The 10,277-nt window shown below is 38.3% G+C and overlaps 1 long non-coding RNA gene across 1 annotated transcript; it reads right to left on the minus strand.

Moving 5' to 3' along the window:
* Window positions 1-1,201: 1,201 nt before the first annotated feature.
* LOC112196562 lies at window positions 1,202-7,204 on the minus strand. Its single transcript, XR_002935264.2, has 3 exons — window positions 6,860-7,204; window positions 6,342-6,403; window positions 1,202-3,316 (listed from the first exon to the last, which is right to left on the minus strand). It is a non-coding gene; the product is annotated as an uncharacterized LOC112196562 (long non-coding RNA).
* Window positions 7,205-10,277: the final 3,073 nt, after the last annotated feature.

Consider the following 10,277-nt stretch of genomic DNA (forward strand, 5'->3'; position numbering starts at 1 on the left):
ATACTTTCTCAAATCTTGTCTTTCTTGTCTGGATCCACCGATCTCCAATCATTAATAGATATTGGGATCTTCGTACGTGCCAACACCCCAATGTATGGCTGCATATCATTAGCTGCATTTGCTTTTGGCTCCCTTTGAGCATTGGACTTCACTTTCAGCCTCTTTCCTTGAATAAGACACTTGGCTGTAATGTGATTCATCGTCACCATCCCTCGCTAAAGCAACTTCAATCCACCAATAACATTCTCATCATCATCATCAGGCCTTCTGCTCTTTCCAAGCTTACTACCATATGCTAACTTGGTTTTTACCACAAGTTTCTTGGACTTACTAGATGCACTTCTTGACTTGGAGATCTGCTTGGATTTTGTTGATGTCGTTGAAAATGCCTTGGGGGTTGTAGCCTTATAGGGTTCGGCAGTTGGTTCCGACATAGTTCTTCTGCATCTCTTCATTTGCACTACCTTCATTGTTAATGTTATTGTACTTACATGAGCATTTGCCTAAAGCATAATTAGCTATAATGAGCCACGTTCATGCTACCGCTAGTAGGTCCAAACAGCTATCAAGGGTGTGACCTACGAAAACACCACCAGACAGGCTATTGCCTGAGCTCTGGTTTAGCGCAAGATCGCCGCTGACGCGCCACCACGAGCGGCGCCATTGTCACCTCACTAAAGCATCAGAATCTGGGAATAGAAGTATATCAGTCCCACATCGAAAACAAAGAAGAGATCAGTCTCTTCCTCACCTATAAACGATCCACTCCTCTCTCCTCATTAATTACGCATTTACTACTTACCTAACGTTATTCTGTCAACACAAATACATTGACTAACTTAGGCATTGGAGTAAAGAAGACCGCAAACCACGGTCTCCCTCTGACACCCTGTGTATTTTATTTGACATATAGCGAAAATAACAAGAGCATCACAAGTAGCAGTTCTTCCCGCGGGTCAGCGTTAACCAAGGTTCAGCTATCGCTGAATCTCATACATTAACAGTTATGGCTTTAGCTTTGGCTGTGCTGTTATACAGAGCCATCTTCTGAAATAAACAAGAAAAAAGTTAGCAAGATATATATATTTACAACTGAACCCAGATATATTAGACAAATGACTACATAAGTACACAACATATCAGAAAAATATTTAATGATATAGCTTACAGAAGTATACGCATTCAAATATTCATACACTTTCATCAAATGTAAAAGTACAAAGACACATTGTCAAAACTCACAAAAGTGAATGCAACTAGGTCTAGACTTTCTCAATCCTATCAGCCACGTTGAGTGTTTTCATTCTCAATCCAGATTCCTTCATCACCAGGTCGCATATTGTTGCTATGTTCATCACCAACTATGTCATCAAACGTCTCGATGGATGGAATTATGGCATCAAATAGCTATTACTCCTCTTCAATATCTTGTAGCTCCTAATATTCATCTGCCCATTGGTAGTCTCTATCAAGGCACCTTACTACCACTGGCCATTGAGCATCGAGGGGGTCTTGTATGTAAAAGATTTGCTTCACATGGGTACTTATGACAAAAGCATCATTCAAGTGCCCTTTCCTATTCAGATTTACCAAAGTAAACCTAAGTTCATCTACTTGATGCCCCTAACATTCTCAACCCAATCACAGTTGAATAAAGGCACCCTAAACTTATAGTAATCCAACTCTCAGATTTGTTTAATCACACCATAGAAGTATGGGAAAATTTCTCAAATAGTACACCAAGTAAAAGTCACTAATAATTCTTATACATAAAGTTCCAAACCAAGCATTTCGGTACACGAAATCTGAAACTCGACCCACTATCAGTACACGACGTCAATGACGCCGTTAATTTGAGGGATAATATGGTCTTTTCAGTTTTTTACTTTGAGCACCCGTCTTTCTTTCTCTGGGCACCCAGCGCTCTCTCTCTCTCTCTCCCTCTCTCTCTCTCACTATGGGCACCCATCTCTCTTCCTCCCTCCCAATCCCGATCACCTCTACAATTCCAACCTAATCAATCCACAGCTTTTCACCTCTGTTGAATCAACAACCATTATCATAATCCTAATCCCGGTGTTCAACAACAGCAACAACAACTCCGGGTTCTCACCGCCTCTTTCGGTCCTCCCCGACCAGAACCCGACTTGCTTCGCCACTAAGCCGCCCAAGACCTCGACTGAATAGATCGTAATCCATTTCGCAGCTCATCATCTAAAACCCCAATTCCAATTCAATATTTCTTCTTCATCATCAAAACCAATCAATCACACGCATACCCATCTTCTCAGACCCAATTTCTCTCTCCTCACCTTCATCTCAGCGATTCTCTCTCTCTCTCTACATCTCAATTTGCTAGAAAATCCTAAGAGGTTGTGATGAGAGTGCGGGAAGAGAGCACCGAAGCTTTGCTCGAAGAATAAGAGGAGAGAATATGTTGGTCATACGTGACATAAAACTAGAGTGGAAGCCAGAGTGGAATCAGTTTCCGGTGATGAAGAAGGCGAGGTTGAAGGCCAGGCAAGGAGTGAGAACTGTTGGGCTGATGGAGGCAAATGTGGTGGATCCGAAGATGGGCGTAGGGATTGTGGTGGTGATCGGTGGTAGGGATGGGGCTGGCATTAGAAGTGGGGTTAAGTTTCGTGGGTATGGATTTGGAAGGTGGAGGAGATGCGGTGGTTGTTGGGGTCGAGGTTTCTGGGTTTGGGCATGTGGGGGGAGAGAGAGAGAAGGAGAAAAGGAGAGAATCAGAGGAGATCAGGAGAAATTTTTTTTTAACTGAAAAAATGACCCAGAGTGTGATAGTACTAAATTACCCTTTGACAAATGCATAACGGCATTAGAGTTAACGGTGTCATTGACGTCGTGTCTACATAGTGGGTCGAGATCGAGAGTCCATGTACCAAAATGATCGGTTTGGAACATTATGTATAAGAATTATTAGTGGTCTTTACTTGGTGTACTGTTTGTGAAATTTTCCCTAGAAGTAATAGGCCTTTTATCCCTTGCACTAGAAACTTGCATTACATCCGTGAGCAAAAATACTCCACTGTTTTGAACTGATCGGATGTTGTCTCCATCCTTGGTGTTGAAATCAACTCCATTAACCTAGCATCCGCTAAATGTTGGCACTTCATTATTCGGTCCACTTGAAATCCACCTCATTGCTTCTGAAACATTATTGTCGGGAAACAGGAGTTCATTCAGTACCTTTTCCTTTAACCACTCTGCAAATGTCTGGTTCTATTTATCTTTCAGCGACTTCTTGTTTTTCTTGAACTTGGGGAAAAGCAACTTCAATAATTCCAAGTGTTCACTGAAATGAAGGAAATTCAAAACATTCAGCAAGATGAAAAACAAAAGAATGAAGGATATGTTCATATTTTAATTAAAAACAGTTATGACTTACATGAAATAAGGAGACACATCCTCTATGTTCTGCAATACACAAAGATGTGCTTGATGGAGCTCATTCCCACAAATAGATATCATGCTAGTGCCTAATAATGGTTTAGAGGCATTACGAACTCGTGATTTACAGCTTTTTGGGATTCCAACAGTGGTAGCATCATTGAGCATACATTCAGCGCAAAACTCAATAGCCTCTTCAATAATATAACACTCTGCTATACACCCTTCTGGATGCCTACGACATATCACTCATCTTTTAAAGACTTTCATGTATCTCTCGAAAGGGCACATTCATCGAAAAAATATCGGACCACACAACTCAACTTCTCTCACAAGATGCACAGTTAAATGAATCATGATATCGAAAAATGAAGGTGGGAAGTACTTCTCAAGCAAGCAAACTGTCATAACCAGGTTAGCTTGCATTTTTTCTAGCTTCGAGACATTAATCACTTTACAACATATAACCTTGAAGAATAGTCAGAAGTGAATGATTGCATACCTAACCAGCTTCTCTAGAACAGAACGTATAACAACAGGGAGAAGAATTTGCATGACTGTGTGACAATCATGCGATTTAAGACCAACAAGTCTTAAATCATCCATAGAGACAAGACTTCTAACATTTGAAGAAAATTGAACAGGCATCGTCATGTCGAAAAAAGAACCGCAAACAATTTTCTTTTCATGTAGCAACAAGTTCCAACTAGCCAAAGGTAACTTGTCCCTTTTGGCACCTACTTTTGGGATCAAACCAATCCTAATGCATATTTCAACCATGTCTAAGCGAGCAGCAACCCCATCATTTGTGTTCCCAGGAATGTTCAACAACATACCAATGATGGCATCACAACAGTTCTTCTCAATATGCATCACATCAAGATTATGTCGTACAAGAATATATTTCCAGTACTCTAGTTCAAAGAAAATAGACTTCTTCTTCCAATAAGGTCTGTTTGGATGTCAACGCCCTTAGGCAGAGGAGGATGACATTTTTGCCAAATGCACAGTTTAGACCCTCTACTCTTGCTAACACCTCCACTCCCGTTAATGGTATAGGAGTAAGGTCCTCCTCTACGGTGTTGTCGAAAGCAGCATACTATTTTCGGTATGGATGGATCATCAGGATAGGCACCTGTGATGCCTCATAAATGACATTTTATTACCTTTCTTCAACCTATGTAATCATGTCTGATCAAGGCATATTGGACGAGCATTGCAACCTTTCACAATGCTACCTGATTAGTTTCCATAAGCAGGAAAATCATAATAGTCCAGAAGAGTATCGCTTTCAGTTTGAAGTAGTCCCCTCTTAGTGCATCGTATACTCCCTCAACCCCATCCCACAACAATTTTAAGTCATCTATTAAGGGTGCAGATAGACGTCATTATCATTACCAGGCTGTTTCGGTCCGGATATTAGCAACGTCAACATCATATACTTCTTCTTCATACACAGCCATGGAGGAAGATTATATGTCAAAGTATAACAGGCCAACAAGAGTACCTACTACTTAGAGAACTATGGGGGTTAAACCCATCAGATGAGAGGGTAAGTATGAGGTTCCTTGGCTCACTACCAAATTTAAGCCATTTTTTGTCAACTAAATCCCAAGTCAGTGAATCAATTGGATGTCGCATCATTCCATTTTTCTTTCTACCATAGTCATGCATAGTCAGGTTCTTAGATGTGTTTGTCAATTGGTACAACCGTTTGAACCTCAGGATTGGTGGAAATTACCATAAAACCTTGGCAGGTATCCCTTGTTTCTCGGTTTTATCCTTTCCCAATTTCCATTGTTAAACACCACAAGTGGGGCAGATAATAGCATCGACATGCTGCTGTCTAGACAAGACACAATCATTAGGACAAGCATGAATCTTTTCGTACTCCATCCCTAATTGACTAAGTGTTTTTTTTTGCTTCATACAAAGACGCTGGAACCTCATTTCCTTCAAGAAGCAAACCCGCAAGCATTATAAGCATGTCGGAATAGCAAGCATCGGTCATTCCATGCTTTGATTTTCAGATTGAAAGTCTAAATCAGACCATTCAACTTGGTTGTCTTAGTACATCCAGGATACAAAGGCTTATCCCCATCCTCCACTTACTTTAGAAACTCATTTGAGTCCTCTGAAATCTCCCCATCCTCACTTTCTTCCATATCTACATCGTTCTCCCCTATCCCACTATTTGGTTTCCAATCTACAATTTCAGATTCGACTCCTCTATTGTATTTAATGGTAGATGTAGAGGGTTCCCCATGCCACCTCCAATGCTTATAGCTCTCATCAATACCATTCCAAAAGATATAATCCTTAATAACTCCAATGGAAAATCAATCGGTGTTGCAGCATCTTAAGCAAGGACAACATATCTTCTTTTTGTTGGTGGCATTAGACAAGGCAAACTTCAAAAACTCTGCTAGTCCTACCTCAAACTTGCATGATCTTCTATCAGCATGCATCCAAGACTTGTCCATATTCTAAACCCAAAATATACTTCTCTCAACATTTAGTTTCACTAAACACAACATTCTAATTCTACTACTAAGGGCTAGTGGTCATAAATACATTCAAATTCCCAACTAATAAATACATTTACATGCTAATAATACTGCTTAGTGCATAACATGCTCATACATTCATTTCCTATTAACACAAGACAGAAACAAACAGCTGCAACCAATATCAAAACCAGAATTAATATTCCGACGAGTATCAAATATACTAGCAAAAACCATTGACAAGAAGCAAATAAGGAAACCAGAATTTCTAGATTCTCTTAATCAACAAAACATAACTTCATAAGGACAAGTTTTGTATTTAACAATACAATCAAAGCCAAAAAGGGAATTTAGCTTAAGTGGATCAAGATTATACAATAATCAGGCCCATGTTAATAACTGATATAAAGAGCTAGAAAATACCTATGAACTTTGAACTTCAGATTTGACTTTGTGCAAGGTTGTGAATCTATGATCACCTCGATCTATTCACACAGTAGACACCAATTAGCATAACAGAAAGCAAAACTAAATGCATAGGCATATAAGATACAAGAAACTACATTGGATTACATGATTCCACAAAATTAAGGTATCAGACTTCAATACTATTAAACCTACTTATCAAAGTAAACACATCAAAACATGTAGACAGATATATATTACTTGAATGAGTATTAATGTATATTTAACCAAACTAAACTTCAATGTGACCTATAAACACACGTCCCAGTACATTATTACAAATTCAAACAGAAAGAAGCAAACTTTAAAGTAAGAACAAACATGGGATTATGGCATATAATTGTTAATGGATTCAACCTCAATTTTGCTTTGAATCTTGAGCCGTCAAGCTAAATTCACCAACTTTAAAACCAATTCGGAAATTGGAATATTGGATGAAGATTTGAAATTAGGGATTTGAAGTGTAAATGGGGTACCTTGGAATCTCGAGTTGAGTGAGTTCAGGATTCTATCACAAACTATGGTTTCGGTGCAACGGAGCAGGAAATAAGGCTAGCTACATCATCGCTGATAGATCGATGGCAACGCCGCCGCTTAAGTGAAATTGAGATCAGGGTATTCTGGAAATGGCCGTTGCTAACCCCGAGATTAGGGTTCCGACCGGTAAAGCCGCGCAGGAAATTTGTCGTCGTTGGCCATGGTTTGGCTGGAGACTCGAGAAATCGGGCTTAGAGTTTTTTCATTAGAGTTGAGAGACATAAGGTTTAGGACATAAGGTTTCGAAGTGGGGAGTAACTATCGGGCGTAGGACAAGAGTTTTTCAGCAGTTATTAGGGAAAAACAAAAATTAAAACTTTGACTCCCTTTACACTCAGACATACAAATTTAATCAAATTATGTTGTCTGAATGCTACACCTAATTTGACTTGGCTAGGGTTTCATCATTTTGAGAGGGAAATGGTTTATAGGATTTGGAGGGAGATTCCAAAATTCCAGCCAACTATAATCAAACAACATATTATTCTTATCATTGTTTTTTGAATAATACCACGTACCTTATTTGCCTGGGAGGAATGAGATTCTAACTCTTGAGGTAACAACAGAAAAATGTTGTTTGAGGGTCACCACTAGATTGGAAAAGAAAAAACTATATCTCTGGAGATACTCAGACAACACATTTACAATTTATGTAAAAAACTAGGACAGCAGAAAATGAGTGTTCTGTCGTTTGATGTGTACTGTTTGATTAACATTTTGGTATAGTACGCTTGTTAATACTTTTTTTTACTATCAAAACAGTACTAAAAATTTTACCAAAATTTTTACTTAGAAGAAAAAAATTATAGATTTGTCCAGTGATTACATGCATAGAATTGTATCTAAAACACTATAAATAAGTTAATTCTTAAGTCAATTATTATGTAATTAATCAACTATTATTTATTTTTAGAAAATAAGCGGAATTGTTGAAATCGAGAGGAAATGGACACAAAAATGATGCAAAATGGTGAAAGTCGGAATTCTCGACAAAAGGACAAAATTATTTTGCCTGAATTAATTAACAAATGGTTAATTGGTTAATTAACCTGTTAATTAAGCATGCATTTGGTCTAATTAATTGGTCTGACCAATTATGAGTTGACATGTGGCATGGACCTTGTTTATCTTCATTCAAATTATGCAGCAGCTAATCACGTGGGATGGAGCAACCATGGATCCTTTCATTTTTTTCCTTCCCTTGTCTTAATTCCAAAACGCACCGGATCGTCCAAACCCTTATCCTTTTCCCTTCTTTCACAAACAGTAGTCACGAATTGACATATATTCAATCAATCATTCTCTTCAAGAGAAGATTACCTACAGCGCCGCACTCACCATTCTCAAAGGGAGAGGCCTCCATGTACCATATTCTAGTTAGTTTTCTTTTGAGAATTTGAATGATTACTCACCCAAAAGCTTCAAGGATTCATCAAAGGCTTCAATCTCTACAAGATTCAAGACTTGGGTAATTGTGGGAGTTATAATTCAATGATAGTCATGTTAGCTTTCTAGCTAATTATGGCTACCCTTGTTTTCTCCTACACTTCTATACTATTTTCTCTTTGAATTTTGTAATCTTTATGTCTATGATTATGGGTTGTGAGTAATTTCCTTGTTGGGGGTTAGGGTTGTGTGCCCTAATCCAAATTTTGTGTAAAAGATGTTTAATTTAATGTAATGATGCCATTTTCATATGATGGATGCTTATATCAATTATTGTTGGGTTAAAATGCATATCTAGGAGCCTAGTCAACTTTAGGGTGTGTATTTTGAACATTTCTAGGAAGGAGTTAGAGACTTGACCCCCTCTAATTCCTAAACTAGAAACCTTCAATTTCGTATTCGAGGGGTTATAAGCATGGTGGCTTACACTCGTTGCATGATTGCGCTAGGCCTCTTGATGTGAATTAGGGACCCTTGAACCGGCTCTAATTCATGTCAAGTGAGTTCCTATGACCCTTGAACCGGATTAGGAATACCATGAAAGGGAATTTCGGGCCTTGAGCCTTGAACTGCCTTGGATACGACTACCGGCAAAATAGGAGATTTGCATCTACATTAGATTAGCTTCCAACATATGAGATTTGGTGAAGGAACCTCCCTAGCACCCGACATTCCCATTTATTTGGTTACACTTTTATTAATTTCTTTGCATTTTTTTTAATTGCTTTACATTTCATTACATTTTGTTAATCTAAAATTCTCTCTAAAAATATTGAAACTCCGATTCATTGTAAATAACCACCACTAAGCTCTTAGTTTTGATTAGGCCTTGGTGAGAACCAAAGGTTCTCATCAAAGTTGAGCATTGCTAAGGCTTGGTGCCTTAGATTAGCATTTTTATTTGCTTTACTTTCCTTTATTTGCTTAGTGACTTTAGTTTCGACTATCCAAGGATTGTGGGTTAGCCACTAATCCCTGTGATACGATAATTTTGGGCTTAATACTTCTCTATCTTGACATGATTCGTACTCTTGCGAGAGTTTATGCATCAAGTCAATGGCGCCGTTGCCAGGGATTAGGGTTTAATAGCCTTAATCCCTTGGTGAATCGGTTCTTTAGGTCACTTTAACATATTTTTATTTCTTTGTTATTTAACAAACAAACAAAATTGGTAGTTTAATTAATTTAGTTATGTTTTGTGTAGTTATTTTCCTATTTTCTTTCTAACTTTGATTACTTATCTCGTTCTTAGGAATCCATAGGTACTTACTTTCTTATCACATTAAGTTATGGATCGATGAAATTATGGATGGGAAGACCCAATGAGATATGTGCAACCTCCTCAAGATCAAGCTTATGAACGTACAAATTCATCCATTGAAGAATTGTTTACTCAATTCAAAGCTATAAGTGAGAGTGTAGATCCAATCATGGATCAAGTCAAGGCTAGCCTACTTCAAGAGCAACCTCCCACCACTTTATATTTGTAAGAGTCTTTCTTTGACCAAGTGAAGCCTATTTCAAGATAAGAAGTCTATATTGAGCATCTTGAGCAAGTGTCTTGTATTCTAGTTGAAGATGATGATAGTGATGTTGATGTACAAGAAAGTGAGCTTGGTTATGAAAGTTTCAATGCAAGTGAAGTGAGAGACTACACTTCGGAGGAATGGGTGCAATATTGGAAATCTAAGCTTCCTAATAGAGGGGAGATATTTGAAGATGATTCTGAAGAAGGAGATGTCTTTTCTAGTGAGGAGGATGCGGATTTTGAAGTGATGCACCACAATCCCTTATTCATTGAGGCCGTACTTTAACACAAATCCGAAGAGGATGATAACTTATCTAGTGGGGAGGATGCGGAGTTTGAAGTCATACATCATAATCCCTTATTCATTGAGGTAGATATTCCCA

The sequence above is a fragment of the Rosa chinensis genome, chromosome 4 (genome assembly GCF_002994745.2).
Source record: "Rosa chinensis cultivar Old Blush chromosome 4, RchiOBHm-V2, whole genome shotgun sequence".
NCBI lineage: Eukaryota > Viridiplantae > Streptophyta > Magnoliopsida > Rosales > Rosaceae > Rosa > Rosa chinensis.